The 18,494-nt window shown below is 44.3% G+C and overlaps 1 protein-coding gene and 2 long non-coding RNA genes across 14 annotated transcripts in view; 1 reads left to right on the forward strand and 2 right to left on the reverse strand.

Moving 5' to 3' along the window:
* The window catches only part of KDM2A (lysine demethylase 2A), a 157,212-nt gene that overhangs the window by 113,443 nt on the left and 25,275 nt on the right, over window positions 1-18,494 (reverse strand). Inside the window, exons 1-2 of one of the 12 annotated variants that reach the window (XM_077960803.1) lie at window positions 7,904-8,055; window positions 6,917-7,047 (exon numbers count right to left, since the gene is read on the reverse strand). The gene's annotated coding sequence lies outside the window, so the exon portion shown is untranslated. 12 annotated transcript variants of the gene reach the window in all.
* The window catches only part of LOC144334101 (uncharacterized), a 55,132-nt gene that overhangs the window by 31,941 nt on the left and 4,697 nt on the right, over window positions 1-18,494 (forward strand). The window lies entirely within an intron of this gene.
* On the reverse strand, window positions 370-7,663 carry LOC144334096 (uncharacterized). Its single transcript, XR_013403520.1, has 4 exons — window positions 6,499-7,663; window positions 4,633-5,109; window positions 2,535-3,035; window positions 370-520 (listed from the first exon to the last, which is right to left on the reverse strand). It is a non-coding gene; the product is annotated as an uncharacterized LOC144334096 (long non-coding RNA).

Here is an 18,494-nt window from a genome sequence, read left to right on the forward strand (position 1 = left end):
TCCACCTCCCGGGTTCCAGCGAATTCTCATGCCTCAGCCTCCTGAGTAGCTGGGATTACAGGCGCACACGACTGCGTCTGGCTAATTTTTGTATTTTTAGTACAGACGGGGTTTTGCCATATTGGCCAGCCTGGTCTCGAACTCCTGACCTCAGGTGATCTGCCGCCGCCTTGGCCTCCCAAAGTGCTGGGATAAAAGCGTGAGCCACTGCACCGGGCCACAAGATGTTAATAGTAAGAGAAACCAGGAATATTTTTGCTTTTAAAAAATAAAGTTTACTACTTAAAAAGTCAATCACACACACTCATACACGAACACACACACACACACACACACACACACACACAAGGGACTATTAAAAATTAGCCAATTTTTTTTTTTTTTTTTTTTTTTTGAGACGGAGTCTCGCTCTGTCGCCCAGGCTGGAGTGCAATGGCGCAATCTCGGCTTACCGCAAGCTCCGCCTCCCGGGTTCACGCCACTCTCCTGCCTCAGCCTTCCCAGTAGCTGGGACTACAGGCTCCCGCCACCACGCCCGGCTAATTTTTTTGTATTTTTAGTAGAGACAGGGTTTCGCCATGTTACCCAGGATGGTCTTGATCTCCTAACGTCGTGATCAGCCCTCCTCAGCCTCCCAAAGTGCTGGGATTACAGGTGTGAGCCACCGCGCCTGGCCAATTAGCCAACTTTTAATGAAAGGGGCCAGAGGGTAAATATTTTAAATTTTGTGGGCCATACAGTCTCTACCACAGCATGTTAAATGAATGAGCATGAGTTTATTTGTGGGCACTGAAGCTCCCATTTCATATTTTTTGAATATGAAAAAATTCATATTTTGTCACCAGGCTGGAGTGCAGTGGCGCAATCTCGGCTCATTGAAACCTCTGACTGGCAGGTTCAAGCGATTCTCCTGACTCAGCCTCCTGAGTAGCTGGGATTACAGGCACGTGCCACAACGCCCGGCTAATTTGTCTATTTTTAGTAGAGACGGGGTTTCACCATGTTGGTCAGGATGGTCTCGATCTCCTGACCTCATGATTCACCTGCCTTGGCCTCCCAAAGTGCTAGGATTATAGGCGTGAGCCACCATGCCCAGCCGATACTTTCATATGTTATAAAATATTATCCCCTTTGTGATTTTTTTTTTGAGACTAAGTTTTGCTCTTGTTGCCCAGGCTGGAGTGCAGTGGTGTTGATCTCGGCTCACCGCAACCTCCACCTCCTGGATTCAAGCGATTCTTCTGCCTCAGCCTCCCAAGTAGCTGGGATTACAGGCATGTGCCACCACGCAAAGCTATTTTGTATTTTTAGTAGAGACAGGATTTCTCCATTTTGGTCAAGCTGATCTCTAACTCCCGACCTCAGGTGATCCATCCGCCCTCAGCCACCCAAAGTGCTGGGATTACAGGTGTGAGCCCTATGCCTGGCCCTTCTTGTGATTTTTATTTTAGCCATTTAAAAAATAAAAACCGGCCCAGTGAGGTGGCTCACACCTATAATCCCAGCACTTTGGGAGGCTGAGGCAGGTGGATCACCTGAGGTCAGGAGTTCAAAACCAGCCTGACCAACATGGAGAAACCACATCTCTACTAAAAATACAAAATTAGCTGGAGGTGGTGGTATATGCCTGTAATCACAGCTACTTGGGAGGCTGAGGCAGGAGAATCGCTTGAACCCGGGAGGCAGAGGTTGTGGTGAGCTGAGATCGTGCCATTGCACTCCAGCCTGGGCAACAAGAATGAAACTCTGTCTCAAAAAATAAACAAACAGGTCGGGCGCAGTGGCTCAAGCCTGTAATCCCAGCACTTTGGGAGGCCGAGACGGGCGGATCACGAGGTCAGGAGATCGAGACCATCCTGGCTAACACGGTGAAACCCCGTCTCTACTAAAAAATACAAAAAACTAGCCGGGCGAAGTGGTGGGCGCCTGTAGTCCCAGCTACTTGGGAGGCTGAGGCAGGAGAATGGCGTGTACCCGGGAGGCGGAGCTTGCAGTGAGCTGAGATCCGGCCACTGCACTCCAGCCTGGGTGACAGAGCGAGACTCCGTCTCAAAAAAAAAAAAAAAAAAAAAAAAATTAAATAAACAAAAATAAAAACCAAGCCAGTACAGTGGCTCACTCCTGTAATCCCAGCAACTTGAGAGGCTGAGGCAGGAGGGTCATTTGAGACCAAGAGTTCGAGACCGCCTTGGGCAACACAGCAAGACCTTGCCTCCAAAACAGTTTAAAACTTAGCCGGGCAAGGTGATGCATGCCTACAGCCTGAGATACTCAGGAGGCTGAGACAGGATAATCGCTTGAGCCTAGGAGTATGACGCTGCAATGAACCACGATCAGGCCACTGCTCGCACTCCAGCTTGGGCAACAGGGTGAGACTCCGACTCTTAAAACAATAATAAATGTATAAACTGCTAGGCTAGGGCACGGTGGCTTACACCTGTAATCCCAACACTTTGGGAGACCAAGACAGGCAGACTGCTTGAGGTCAGGAGTTCGAGACCAGCGTGGCCAACATAGCAAAACCCCATGTCTACAAAACATACAAAAAATTAGCTGGGTGTGGTGGCAGGCACTAACCCCAGCCACTCAGGAGGCTGAGGCATGAGAATTGCATGAGCCTGGGAGGCAGAGGCGGACGTTGCAGTGAACCAAGATGGCACCACTGCACTCCAACCTGAGTGACAGAGCGAGACTGTCTCAAAACAATCAAATAAAAAAGTAAAGAACTAAAAACAAGTTCAAATACTTGTACACAAATGCTGATAGCAGCGCTATTCACAATTGCTAACAGGTAGAAACAACCCAAATGTCCATCAGTGGCTGAATGAATAAGCAAAATGTAGTATATCCATACAATGGAATATTATTCAGCCATAAAAAGGAATGAGATGCCGATACATGCCAAAACATAGATGAACCTCAAACATATGCTAAGTGAAAACCAGACACAAAAGGTCATACAGGATATTGTATGATTCTATTTATATGAAACAACCAGGCTGGGCATGGTGGTTCATGCCTGTAATCCCAGCACTCTGGGAGGCCAAGGCGGGTGGATTACCTGAGGCCAAGAGTTCGAGACCAGCTTGGCCAACATGGCAAAACCCCATCACTACTTAAAAAAAAAAAAAAAAAAAAATTAGCCGGGTGTATGGCAGGTGCCTGTAATCCCAGCTACTGAGGAGGCTGAGGCTGGAGAATCGCCTGAACCCAGGAGGCAGAGGCTGCAGTGAGCTGAGATCACACCATTGCACTCCAGCCTAGTCAACAAGAGCAAAACTCTGTCTCAAAAAGTAAAAAAAAGCAATATCCAGAATAGGTAAATCCATAGAGATGGAAAGCCAGAGGTGATGACTGCAAAACATTTTGAATATACTAAGTACCACTGAATTGTGCACTTCAAAATGATCAATGGTTAATTTTTTGTTATGCAAATTTCACCTCAATTTAAAACAATGATATATTTTAAAATGTAAAAACCATTCTTATTGGATGGGCTGTACAAAATCAAATGACAAGCCAGATTCGGTATGTGGGTTGTAGTTCACCTCTATTCTATTAATACACTAAGTGACTAAAGAGTCAACAGTCAAATATAATGCATAAACGTGGACTGAAGTCAAGAGCTATAAAATTTTATTTAGGACACTGGAAAATTCTAAATATTAGACATTATGGAATTTGAATTTTCTTCAGTATAACCATAAATTTGTGGTAAGATCATGTTCTTAGGAGAGGCAGCTAAAATATTCAGGAATAATGTGTCATGATATATGCAAATTACTTTCAAATAACTCAGCCAAAAACAACAGAAAATTTTAAATGTGGCAATTAAAAATAAAAAATGGGGATTCTCAGTGCAAGATATACAAGGTTGTTTTCAGTGGTTTTATTTATTTTTTCAGACAGGGTCTCACTGTCACTCAAGGCTGGAATGCAGTGATGTGATCATTACTCACTACAGCCTTGAACTCCTGGGCTCAAAGCAATCCTCTCACCTCAGCCTCCTGAGTAGCTGGGACTACCTCACCACTATGCCTGGTTTATCTGTAAACGTTTTTGTAGACATTGGGTTTCACTATGTTGCCCAGGCTGTTCTGATATAATCCTCCCAAAGGGCTGGGATTATAAACATGAGCCCCTGCGCCAGGTCCAGATATTCTTTACACTATTCTTTCAACTCTTCTGTTTGAGCTTTTTCAAAATAAAAAGGGTTTGGGGAAAATGTATTGCATGAATGCAGAAAATGGCTCTAGACAGCTGAATACAAAGTTTGATGACACATTAAACCAAATTTCCCTCATTCTTTGGGAGCCAGGGTGTCTAAAAACTGGGTTGAGGAATATACCTGGTTCCAGGATCTTTTCTTGGACAGAAAAGCATCACCCTTCCAATTACAGGTCCTTGTAAACATGCATATTAAGACATACTGGCCGGGTGCAGTGGCTCACACCTGTAATCCCAGCACTTGGGAGGCCAAGGCGGGTCAATCTGACGTCAGGAGTTCAAGACCAGCCTGACCAACATAGTGAAACCCTGTCTCTATTAAAAATACAAGAATTAGCTGGGCGTGGTGGCACATGCCTGTAATCCCAACTACTCGGGAGGATATGGCAGGAGAATGGCTTGAACCTGGGAGGCAGACGTTGCAATGAGCCGAGATTGTGCCATTTCACTCTAGCCTGGGCAGAAAGAGTGAAAGAGTGAAACTCAGTCTCCAAGAAAAAAGATACCACTATAAGAGGAATTCCTAAAAACACATACACATACACACACATGCACATACACACACAATCTGGCACTGTAATCCTATAGTCTCACTGATATATAAAATTAAAAATGCTTTTGTTCTGCTAACAAAAAAAAAAAAATCTGATTCTACAAAAGTTACTTACTGAACTGAAATCATTAAACACGTATGGAATGATCCGTATGAAATTCTACAGCAAGATAAAAGAAGTACTTATCCCTGGTACAGGTTGTTCCAGGCCACTGGAGCTCAATAGAAATATAATGCAAGCTACATATTTAATTTAAAATTTTCTGGTAGCCAATTTTTAAGGGATTTATTTTTATTTTTTGTAACAGGGTCTTGCTCTGTCCCTGAAGCTAGAGTGCAGTGGCATGATCACAGGTCTCTGCAGCCTTGACCTCCCAGGTTCAAGCGAACCTCCCCCTTCAGCCTCCCAAGTAGCTAGGACTACAGATGTGCACCACCATGCCCAGTTAATTTTTATTTTGTTTTTCGTGGAGATGAGGTCTCTTGCTCTGTTGTCCAGGCTGGTCTCAAACTACTGGGCTCAAGTGATACTCCGACCTCAGCCTCGCAAAATACTTGGAATAACAAGTGTGAGTCGCTGCACCCAGCCCAGGGAAATTAATTTTTTGTTGAGACAGGGTCTCACTCCATCACCCAGGCTGGAATGTAGTGGTGCAATCTTGGCTCACTGCACCCTCTGCCTCCTGGGCTCAAGTGATCCTCTCACCTCAGCCTCCCAAGTAGCTGGGAGCACAGGTGCACACACCACGCCTGGCTATTTTTTTGGTATTTTTAATAGACACGGGGTTTCACTATGTTGACCAGACTGGTCTTCAACTCCTGGGCTCAAGTGATCCGCCTGCCTTGGCCTCCCAAAATGCTGGCATAACAGGTGTGAGCCACTGCACCCGGTGGGAAATTAATTTTAATAATATATTTTATTTAACCCAGTAAATCACTTCGAATGTAATCAATAATGCAATTTCAGGCCAGGACAATGTAATAAAACCCTGCCTCTACAAAAAATTTAAAAAATTAGCCCGGTGTGGTGGTGCATGCCTATAGTCCTAGCTACTCAGGAGACGGAGGTAAGAGAACTGCTTGAGCCCAGGAGTTCAAGGCTATTGTAACCTAAGCTAAGGCCACACTACACTCCAGCCTGGGCAAGAGTGTTTCTACAAAAATTAAAAATAAGAAATTAAAAAATAAATTAAAATTAAAAAACAGAAATTAAAAAATAAGAAATAATACCATTTCAATACGTCATCAATGTAGAAAATTATTGGGCTGTTTTAATCCTTTTCTCATACCAAGTCTTCAAGATTTGAGGCTGGGCCCAGTGGCTTACACCTGTAATCCCAGCACTTTGGGAGATGGAGGTGGGCAGATGACCTGAGGTCACGAGTTCAAGACCAGCCTGGCCAACATGGTGAAACCCCATCTCTACTAAAAATACAAAAAATTAGCCAGGCATTGTAGCAGGCACCTGTAATCCCACTTATTTGGGAGGCAGAGGCAAAATAATCACTTTGGAGGCAGAGGGTGCAGTGAGCCGAGATGGCACCACTGCACTCCAGCCTGGGCAACAAGAGTGAAACTCTGTCTCAAAATAAAATAATAAAATTTAAAAATAAAATAAAATAAAATAAACAAAATATGTGGTGTATATAGTTTACACCCACATCTCAATTCATACTAGCTACATTTCACACACTCCCTAGCAACCTATGGCTAGTGGCTAGAGTGTACAACACAACTCTAGGCTGTTGGAAGCAGCAGCAGAACCAAAGCTGAGAAAATTAGCCACCAAGAGAGTGACTTAATGTATGTATGTGAATCTCCTAAAGCAACATATGCTGAAACAGTTCTACATTTTCAGCGTAATTGGTCAAACATATAGTTACCAAGGTATAACTTACAAACTAAACTGAACCCCTGCTTCTAGTATCCTCCAAGCAAAGGAGAATATCACATCTCTACTGCATGCAAGGGGTGTTTACTACATACTCCTTCCCACTCACACTGGGTATGGGAATATTGTCCTTTGGCGTTCAACACTAGGTTCAGCCTGAAGACTAGGATGAAAGAGGTGAATGTTTATGCTCCATTCTCCACCCCACCCCCACCTCCAAAATGGTTAGAATTAACACCATTTACCTTGGCATTTTTTATTTTTGTAGAGATGGGGTCTTGCTCTGTTGCCCAGGCTGGTCTCACAGTACTAGACTCAAGTGATCTTCCCACCTTGTCTGCTGACCCCCTCTCCTACAGTTTTCTCCAACTCACCTCTAATTCCCCAGAGAAGGAAGACAAGAGAGATCATGTCTGACATATCCTCCAACTCTTAGATCCCTCCTCTAGAAGTATTAATAACTATGGCCAGCCCTTTCCTCTTGACATTCCCTTATTTAAACACGTGGTTTCCAGAGGACTAAAATCATTTCAAAATCAATTTCCTTCCCTAGGTGGCCTGGAATCCACTTTCCAATGTGTACAAATAGTAAACAAATGAAAACCAAAAATACTATAGATTACTACAAAAATAATTTAAATACACTTGAAAATCAACAATATGCAGAAAGCAGTTTCAATTACTCTTCTCTGATAACTTCCCCCAACCTCTCCCTTGGCCCAACAAGGTGGTGGTAAAGTTTTCACATTTTTGAGAAAAGAAAACATCATTTTTTACTTGTCAGACTAACAAATGATACCTCTGGCCCTTAGCTGTAAAATTTGAAGTACACTGAAAGGCAGTGAATTTCTTAAGTTCTGATCTATTTACTGGCTAGAAAAGCAAATGCGTATTTCTGGGCTAAACAGCTGTAGCTGTTTCTTTCTTCTTTTAGTTTCTTCCGTTTAATTAAACTTGTCTAAGGTTGTAAAGAATTCTGTAATTTCGTGCAAGATCTGCCATTACACAACAAATTGTTGAATTTTGCTATCTTTTGGTTACTGAGTATCTAAAATACAGATTCTAGGCCAGGCACAGTAGCTCATGTCTGTAATCCCAGCACTTTGGGAGGCTGAGGGCAGGTCACCTGAGGTCAGGAGTTCAAGACCTGCCTGGCCAACATGGTGAAACTCCATCCTTCTACTAAAAATACAAAATTAGCCGGGCATGGTGGTGCATGCCTGTAATCCTACTTGGGTGTAAAGCTACTTGGGTGGCTGAGGCAGGAGAATCACTTGAACCTGGGAGGTGGAGGTTGCAGTGAGCCGAGATTGCACCATCGCACTATAGCCTAGGCAAAAAAGAGCAAAACACCGTTAAAAAAAAAAAAAAAAAAAAAAAGAGTCTAATATCTAGTAGTTTAGTATTTTAAAATTAGATTACTATCTTTTCTATTCTTCATCTATAAAATTAATAATACATGTGCATGTATGCATAAAAGCAAAGAAAAAGACATGGAAGGATATATTAACTAATAAAATGGTTACCTCTGGTGAAGGGGTTAGGACTGAGGGGGCTAAGGGGCTCTTTAGGCCTTATCTGTAAAATTTTAATTTCTACAATAATACAGTTATGTTATCTGTGTAACTAAAAAATCAGATTTAAAAGGCATAAAAGTGGCTTGTTATATATAATAATGTATTAAGCTTTGAGAATTATAACAGATACCTTTTATTGAAAGCTCATTGTTGGCAAAGCAGTCTGCATTCATTATGCCATTAAATCCTCAACCAACCCTAAAAGGTATCAGTACCACCCGCACTTTAGAAATGAATAAACCTGAGACTGAGAGAGGTTAAGAAGTACCCTGTTCAAGGTCACACAAATGTTAGAACCTGGAAGGGACTCCACCAAAACCAAGTTATAGCCCTACACTAAGGGAACAGTCAATTTATTCAGGAAGGGAATATATTCATTCAGTAAATTTAGGAGTACAGAGAAAATACTTTTTAACTTTTGCCATTATTAAAGAGCTTCAGGGGGAAAAAATCTGCTTTTTCATCTGCCACCATCTGTAAAGGAAGCAAAAATGAACGTTTTGGGATATTTCTTGATTGGCTTATTAAACATGCTAAACATGTTATAACCACCCAAACCTATAAATAGTTTACAAGATTTAAGTAGATCTATAATGCTGAGCTATGCGCCACCAGCCCCTACCCCAGCTCTTTTGGTTAATTCCAGGCAAAGTACCATAGACAATTTCAGCTGAATTGCACTTTGGGATTATTTCTTTCTTGTATGTTTTGTTTTGTTTTTGAGATGGAATTTTGCTCTTGTAGCCCAGACAGGAGTGATCTCAGCCCACTGCAACCTCCACCTTCCGCGTTCAAGTGATTCCCTTGCCTCAGCCTCCCAATTAACTGGGATTACAGGCACCCATCACCATGCCCATCTCATTTTTGTATTTTTAGTAGAGACCGGGTTTCACCAGTCTGGTCTCAAACTCCTGATGTCAGGTGATCCACCCGCTTGGCCTCCCACAGTGCTGGGATTAGAGGCATGAGCCACCACATCCGGCCGGATTATTTGTTTCTGATGGGGGAAGAAAAGATATGATTGTTACCTATTATTTGAGTTTTATCCCATGAAAAAACCATAATTTTCTTTTCTTTCTTTTTTGAATTAGGTCTCACTCTGTTGTCCAGGCTGGAATGCAGTGGTGCAATCACAGCTCACCGCAGCCTCAACCTCCAAGGATCAAGCGACCCTTCGGCCTCAACCTCCCAACCAGCTGAGACTACAGGTGTGCACCACCACGCCCAGCTAATTTTTTTTTTTTTTTAAATACAGATGAGATCTTGCTATGTTGTCCAGGCTGGTCTCAAACTCCAGAGTTCAAAAACGATCCTCCCAACTTGGTCTACCAAAGTTTGATCACATATACGAGTCACTGCACCCAGCCCCAAAATTTTCTTAAAGGAATGAAAAAGTAACAAATGCTTCTAACAAGAATCAGTGATCCAGTAAAGACTTTAAGTAAATCAATCAACATGTATGTACTGAGTTGATTTACATTACCACTAGCTAGAGGCATTTGCTGTAAGAATCTCCAATGAGGCCGGGCGCGGTGGCTCAAGCCTGTAATCCCAGCACTTTGGGAGGCCGAGACGGACGGATCACGAGGTCAGGAGATCAAGACCATCCTGGCTAACCCGGTGAAACTCCGTCTCTACTAAAAAATACAAAAAACTAGCCGGGCGAGGTGGTGGGCGCCTGTACTCCCAGCTACTCGGGAGGCTGAGGCAGGAGAATGGCGTAAACCTGGGAGGCGGAGCTTGCAGTGAGCTGAGATCCCGCCACTGCACTCCAGCCTGGGCGACAGAACGAGACTCTGTCTCAAAAAAAACAAAACAAAAAAAAAAGAATCTCCAATGAGGGCTGGGCACAGCGGCTCACACCTGTAATCCCAGCACTTTGGGAGGTCAAGGCAGGTGAATCACGAGGTCAGGAGTTCAAGAACAGCCTGGCCAACATGGTGAAACCTCGTCTCTACTAAAAATACAAAAAATTAGGTGGGCGTGGTGGCAGGCACCTATAATCCCAGCTACTCGGTAGACTGAGGCTGGAGTGGAGAACCGCTTGAACCTGGGAGGCGGCAGTTGCAGTGAGCTGAGATTGTGCTACTGCAGTCCAGCTCAGGCGACACTGCAAGACTCCATCTCAAAAAAAAAAAAAAAAAAGAATCTCTAATGAAAGGGAACCACTCAGTTTCCAGAGAAAGCCCTTGATCCTTGAAATTCTCACTTCTTCCTGCTTTAATAAGGTTTAGCTGGGTTCACTGACTCTTGAAATCCAGTGAAAGTCATATCTTTTTTTTTTTTTTTGAGATGGAGTCTTGCTCTGTCACCCAGGCTGGAGTGCAATGGCGCGATCTTGGCTCACTGCAAGCTCCACCTCCTGGGTTCACGCCATTCTCCTGCCTCAGCCTCCTGAGTAGCTGGGACTACAGGTGCCTGTCACCATGCCCGGCCAATTTTTTTTTTTTTTTTTTTTGAGACGGAGTCTCGCTATGTCGCCCAGGGTGGAGTGCAGTGGCGGGATCTCAGCTCACTGCAAGCTCCGCCTCCCGGGTTTTTACGCCATTCTCCTGCCTCAGCCTCCCGAGTAGCCGGGACTACAGGCGCCCACCACCTCGCCCGGCTAGTTTTTTTTTTGTATTTTTTAGTAGAGACGGGGTTTCACCGTGTTAGCCAGGATGGTCTCGAACTCCTGACCTCGTGATCCGCCCGTCTCGGCCTCCCAAAGTGCTGGGATTACAGGCTTGAGCCACCGCGCCCAGCCACCCGGCCAATTTTTTGTGTTTTTTAGTAGAGACGTGGTTTCACTATGTTAGCTAGGATGGTCTCGATCTCCTGACCTCATGATCTGCCCACCTCAGCCTCCCAAAGTGCTGGGATTACAGGCTTGGGCCACCGCGCCCAGCACAGTGAAAGTTATATCTTTTTTTTTTTTTTTTTTTTTTTTTTTTGAGACGGAGTCTCGCTCTGTTGCCCAGGCTGGAGTGCAGTGGCGCGATCTCAGCTCACTGCAAGCTCCGCCTCCCGGGTTCATGCCATTCTCCTGCCTCAGCCTCCCGAGTAGCTGGGACTACAGGCGCCCACAACCGCGCCCGGCTAATTTTTTGTATTTTTAGTAGAGACGGGGTTTCACCGTGGTCTCGATCTCCTGACCTTGTGATCCGCCCGCCTCGGCCTCCCAAAGTGCTGGGATTACAGGCGTGAGCCACCGCGCCCGGCCAGTTATATCTTTTAACCTGATCATTCCCAGAGTAGCACAAAAGATCTGGCCAAGCCTGGATGAAATACAAACATGTGTATTTCTATTCTCTTACACCAAACTGTCAACAACAGTGTTTGTTTTTAAGTTGATGACATACATTGGACTAACATGGCAGACACTATAAAAATCTTAGCTGTTTCAACTTTCATCCTGTTAGGTTTTCTGGCTATTTATATCTAACTAAGCAAATTTTAACTGTTATTGCTACAAATTAACTTTACTCTTCAGTGAGGTTCAAAGGAGTTTCAAACATTAACATGATCTCAAATGAGATCAGTAAACCATATGCCTTTGATAAACTTTTATGAAACATATTTATATTCTAGTTAAGGAATAATAAACAGACACTAAAGTGAGGGAGAAAAGCATGGCATTAGAGTTTCTAACCAATATTAAAGAATGTTCCAGGCACGGTGGCTCATGCACCAGCACTTTGGGAGGCTGAGGCAGGTAGATCGCCTGAGGTCAGGAGTTCAAGACCAATCTGGACAACATGTCAAAATCCTGTCTCAACAAAAATTACAAAAAATTAGCCAGGTGTAGTGGCATGCACCTGTAGTCCCTGGTACTTGTGGGGCTGAGGGAGGAAGATCGCTTAAGCCTGGGAGGTGGAGGTTGCAGTGAGCCTAGATTATGTCACTGCACTCCAGCGTGGATAACAAAGTGAGACCCTATCTCAAACAATAAAAAGGAAGACAGACAGAGAGAAAATCTGTCACAGTAGATAGAAAGTTATATTAAACTGAATTCATTAAATGTTTTAACTCCTACCATGTGCCAAACACTGTCAATGCTCTAATAAATAAGACTGCCATGATTCTTGCCCTCAGGATCTATAAAAAGTAAGTAAAAAGGCAATCGGTGTATTATTTCCTATGAGAGCAGAAAATTCAAATGTTAAAGAAATGGGGGCCAGGTGCGGTGGCTCATTCCTGTAATTCCAGCACTTTGGGAGGCTGAGTCAGGCAGATCAGGAGGAGATAGAGACCATCCTGGCCAACATGGTGAAACCCTGTCTCTACTAAAAATACAAAAAAAATTAGCTGGGTGTGGTGGCGTGTGCCTGTAGTCCCAGCTACTCAGGAGGCTGAGGCAGGAAAATCACTTGAACCCGGGAGGCATAGGTTGCAGTGAGCCAAGATTGCACCACTGTACATCAATCTGGGCGACAGAGCGAGACCCCATCTCACACACAAAGAATATTTTTTTTTAAGGCCAGGCACAGTGGCTCATGCCTGTAAACCCAGCACTTTGGGAGGCCGAGGCAGGTGGATCACTTGAGGTAAAGAGTTCAAGCCAGCTTGGACAACATGGTAAAACCTCATACGTACTAAAAATACAAAAATCAGCCAGGCATGGTGGCACACGCCTGTAATCCCAGCTACTCAGGAGGCTGAGGCAGGAGAATCTCTACAACTCGGGAGGCAAAGGTTGCAGTGAGCTGAGATCGGGATCGCGTCATTGCACTCCAGCCTGGGAGAGTGAGACCGTCTCCAAAAAAAAAAAGAAAGAAAGAAAGAAAAAGAGGGCCGGGCGCGGTGGCTCAAGCCTGTAATCCCAGCACTTTGGGAGGCCGAGGCGGGTGGATCACGAGGTCAGGAGATCGAGACCATCCTGGCTAACATGGTGAAACGCCGTCTCTACTAAAAATACAAAAAACTAGCCGGGCGTGGTGGCGGGCGCCTGTAGTCTCAGCTACTTGGGAGGCTGAGGCGGGAGAATGGCGTGAACCCGGGAGGCGGAGCTTGCAGTGAGCCAAGATCACGCCACTGCACTCCAGCCTGGGAGACACAGCGAGACTCCGTCTCAAAAAAAAAAAAAGAAAGAAAGAAAAAGAAAAAGAGAAAGAAAGACAAAAGCGAAACTAAAATATAATTCCACTGAGTAAGAAAAAGTAATTAGTGTTTAGAAAGATTGTAAAGAAGCTTTTGAAGTGGTGGCAATTTCAAATCTTGACTGAGTAGCAGTTACACAGGTATTTGCTTCATGCTTATTCACTGCACCATATACATTTATGTTTTACGGTCTTTTCTGCATGTGCTTCTTCACAAGAAGTTTTCAGAAACTGAACAGACACTATTTCATACCGATGCTAGTGCTCCTAAAGTCCCATAGCAAAGACTCTCTCAGATGTTTATGAAATGAACAGACAGACCGATGCAGTGGCTCATGCCTGTAATCCCAACACCTTGGGAGGTGGAGGCGGGTGGATCGCCTGAGGTCACAAATTCGAGACCAGCCAACCCCGTCTCTACTAAAAATACAAAAATTAGCCGGGTGTAGTAGTGCATGCCTGTCATCCCAGCAACTCGGGATGCTGAGGCGGGAGAATCACTTGAACCTGGGAGGCAGAGGTTGCAGTGAACTGGGATCATGTCACTGCACTCCAGCCTGTGCAACAATAACAAGTTTCCATCTCAAAAACAAAACAAAAAAAGGAATAAATATATATAACTGAAGTATTTACAGATGAAATAATACTATCTGGGATTTCATTCAAGACAACTAAGAGGGAGTAGAACATAGAGATAAAAGAAGATTTCCACATTTTGATAACTGTTGAAGCTTGGCAATGGGTATATGAGTGTTAATCACACCACTGTTTACTTCATAGGTTTAATTTTTCTACAGTAAGTTTTTTAAAGGTTTCTAATTTTAATTACTGTACTTCTAGGAATAAGGATTTAATAGGAAACACAGAAAAACAAATACATAATTGAGCTCTTTGTACTTTTATTTCTAAACTTTTTTTTTTTTTTTGAGACGGAATCTCACTCTTGTCCCCCAGTCTGGAGTGCGATGGCGTGATCTCGGCTTACTGCAACCTCCGCTTCCCAGGTTCAAGCGATTCTCCTGCCTTGACACCTGCCCACCACCCCCCCGCCGCCAGTAGATGGGTTTACAGGCACCCGCCACCACACCTGGCTAATTTCTGTATTTTTAGTAGAGGCAGAGTTTCACCATGTTGGCCAGGCTGGTCTAGAACTCCTGACCTCAGGTGATCCACTCGCCTTGGCTTCTCAAAGTGCTGGTATTACAGGCATGAGCCACCACACCCAGCCTTATTTTTAATGCCCTAAGAAAGTAGATATAGGGTGGGCGCGACGGCTCACGCCTGTAATCCCAGCACTTTGGGAGGCCAAGGTGGGTAGATCACTTAAGGTCAAGAGTTTGAGACCAGCCTGACCAACATGGTGAAACCCTGTCTCTACTAAAAATGCAGAAATTAGCCGGGCGTGGTGGTGCACACCTGTTACTCAGGAGACTGAGGCAGGAGAATCGTTTGAACCTGGGAGGTGGAGGTTACAGTGAGCGGAGATCGAGCCACTGCACTCCAGCCTGGATGACATAGCGAGACTCCGTCTCAAAAATAAATAAATGAATGAATGAATGAAAGAAATACCATTCAGCCATTAAAAAAGACTGAAATTCTGTCATTTTCGGCAACATGGATGGAATTGGAGAATATTAAGTAACATGAAAAAAGCCAGGCACAGAAAGAGAAGTATCACGTGTTCTCACTCAACTATTAAAGAGCTAAAAAGTTGATCTCACAAAGAGAGAACAGAGTGATGGACACCAGAGGCTGGGAAGGGTGTGTACGAAGGGCAAGGGGGTGCATAAAGAGGCTGGTTAATGGGCATGAACATACAGTTAGGAGGAATAAATTCTGATGCTCAGTAGTTAGTAGGGTGACTATAATTAAGAACAATGAATTGTAATTTTTTTTTTTGAGACAAGTCTCATTCTGTCGCCCAGGCTGGAGTACAGTGGCACGATCTCAGCTCACTGGAAGCTCTGCCTCCCGGGTTCACACCATTCTCCTGCCTCAGCCTCCTGATTAGCTGGGACTACAGGTGCCCACCACCACACCTGGCTAATTTTTTGTATTTTTTAGTAGAGACAGGGTTTCACCGTGTCAGCCAGGATGGTCTCGATCTCCTGACCTTGTAATCCGCCCGCCTCAGCCTCCCAAAGTGCTGGGATTACATGCGTCAGCCACCGCGCCAGGCCAATAACAATGAATTGTTTATTTCAAAATAGTTTGAGGGGAGGACTTGAAATGTTCCTATTAAATATTCAAGGTGATAAGATGCCCCAAATACTCTGACTTGGTCATTACAATCTATTCATCTAATAAAGCATCACATGTACCCCCAAAACAATAGGGAAAAATTGTTTCACACATGAAGAAATGGTTAAAAAAAAAGAGACGGAAGTAAATGGATGGGTATCTTCAGATGTTTGTGTTCCCCAAAATACGAAGTTCAGGAGAGTTCCTAATATTTTCATCAATGAGACAATGTGGCGTGACATTCCAAAGAGAGGGGGATAAACTGAGAAAGTGCCCATGAAGCTAAATGAGTAGTATTTATCAACCTTTGACTTGGGCAAGCATGAGGTAAGAGGCCTGGAGAAAAATTAAGTAATCCATGTAGTAATTAAAATATAGTGTTTTTTCACTAGTTCTACCTAATAAAAAGTGATCCAAATCTATGGTGATACCTCATGACGTTAACCCAGAATCTCTGGTAAGGTTCTTCATAAAGTAGACTCAATAAATAATTGGTGAATTCAATATGCTACTACAGACAGAAAGGTTAATATAAATAAATCAAAAGTATACTTGTAACTTTTTTTTTTTTCTGAGACAAAGTTTTGCTCTTTTTGCCCAGGCTGGAGTGCAGTGGCACAGTCTTGGCTCACCGCAATCTCCGTCTCCTGGGTTCAAGCAATTCTCCTGCTTCAGCCTCCCAAGTAGCTGGGATTACAGGCGCCCACCACTACACCCAGCTAACGTTTTGTATTTTTAGTAGAGGCGGGGTTTCACCATGTTGCCAAGGCTGATCTCAAACTCCTGACCTCAGGTGATCCACCTACCTTGGCCTCCCAAAGTGCTGGGATTACAGGTGGGAACCATTGCGCCCGGCCTACTTGTAACTTCTTTTAAGGTTTTCTTGAGACATCATCTTGCTATGTTGCTCAGGGTGGTCTTCCTGCCTATATTCTTAAATTTGTATAAAACCATGATTTTTTTTTTTTTTTTTTTTTTGAGACAAGGTCTCACTCTGTTGCCCAGGCTGAAGTGCAGTGGCGTAATCATGGCTCACTGCTGCCTTGACCTTCCAGGCTCAAGTGATCCTCTCACCTCAGCCTCCCAAGTACCTGGGACTAGAGGTACACGCCATGACAGCCAGTTAATTTTTGTATTTTCTAGAAAGACAGGATTTCGCCATGTTGCCCAGGTTAGTCTCCAACTCTTGGGCTCAAGCCTCAAACTCTTCCTGCCTCGGTCTCCCAAAGTGTTGGGATTATAGGTGTGAGCCACCACACCCAACCCACAAACCGTGATATTCTCTCTCAATTGGTGGCACCACCCATCAACCAGGAACTCAAGCTAAGAACACAGGAGTAGGCCAGGTGTGGTGGCTCACGCCGTTAGTCCCAATACTGTGGGAGGCCAAGGTGCACAAATTACTTGAGGTCAGGAGACCAGCCAGGGCAACACGGTGAAACCTGGACTCTACTAAAAAAAAATATAAAAATAGCCAGGCGTGGTGGCGCTTGCCTATAATCCCAGCTACTGAGGACCCGAGGCAGAAGAATCACTTGAACCTGGGAGGCACAGGTTGCAGTGAGCCAAGATCGGGCCAGCTCACTCCAGACTGGGTGACAGACTGAAACTCTGTCTCCAAAAAAAAAAAAAAAAAGGCAGCAACCTTGCAACCTTTGGGCTAGTCATGATAGCTCATGCCTGTAATCCTAGTACTTTGGGAGGCTGAGGCAGAAGGATCACTTGAGCCTAGGAGTTCAAGACCAGCCTGGGCAACCAATGTAGACAGATCCATCTTTAAAAAACAAAGAGGCTGGGCACAGTGGCTCACACCTGTAAACCTAGCATTTTGGGAGGCCAAGGTGGGCGGATCACCCGAGGTCAGGAGTTCAAGACCAGCCTGGCCAACATGGAGAAAACCCATCTCTACTAAAAATACAAAAATGTGCTGGGCATGGTGATGGGTGCCTGTAATCCCAGCTACTTGGAAGGCTCAGACAGGAGAATCGTTTGAACCTGGGAGGTTGAGATTGCAGTGAGCTGAGATCACGCCACTGCGCTCCAGCCTGGAAGACAAAGCAAGACTCCGTCTCAAAAGAAAAAAAGAAAAAAGGAAAAAAACAACAAAAAACAAAAGAAGTAACCTTTGGTTGGCAGGGGTCCAGGGTATACTTACTTGCCCTGGCTTGGTTAACTGGTGTCACCAGGAAGGATGTAGTAATGGGCCCATTCTGTACTCACTGGGTAGGTTATTTAAATAAGACTTAAGGAGCACAGGGAAAGCAACAGTCTTCAAAAACTTAGTATGACTGCCTGTGATTCAAGATACTGCACCTAATATACCATGAGTGGTTTAGAAAAATGTCAGCAAATTCAACTGGCAGGAAATATGAAGAAACAATTTTAAAATAACTTTAAGTTGGGAAATGTGAAATTAAAGTAGCTACCTCTAGTTAATTTTTTGTTTCCAACAAACAGAAAAACTGCTACAATTCCAATGGTTCTCAAACTTTACCATCTATCAGAATCACCTGGAGAACTAGTTGAAACACAGGCTGTTGAGTCCCCACTGCCAGAGTTTCTGATTCAGTACGTTTGGAGTAGGATCCAATAATTCCATTTGTTGTTGTTGTTGTTGTTGTTGTTGCTGTTTTTTGAGATGGAAGTCTTGCTCTGTCACCCAGGCTGGAGTGCAGCGGCGCAATCTTGGCTCACTGTAACCTCCACCTCCCGGATTCAAGCAATTCTTCTGCCTCAGCCTCCCTAGTAGGTGGGATTACAGGTGCACACCACCACGCCTAGTTAATTTTTGTGTTTTTGGTAGACGTGGGGTTTTGCCATATTGGTCAGGCTGGTGTCGAACTCCTGACCTCAGGTGATCTGCCCACCTTGGCCTCCCAAAGTGCTGGGATTACAAGTGTGAGCCACCGCACCCGGCCAAGAATTCC

The sequence above is a fragment of the Macaca mulatta genome, chromosome 14 (genome assembly GCF_049350105.2).
Source record: "Macaca mulatta isolate MMU2019108-1 chromosome 14, T2T-MMU8v2.0, whole genome shotgun sequence".
Classification (NCBI taxonomy): Eukaryota; Metazoa; Chordata; class Mammalia; order Primates; family Cercopithecidae; genus Macaca; species Macaca mulatta.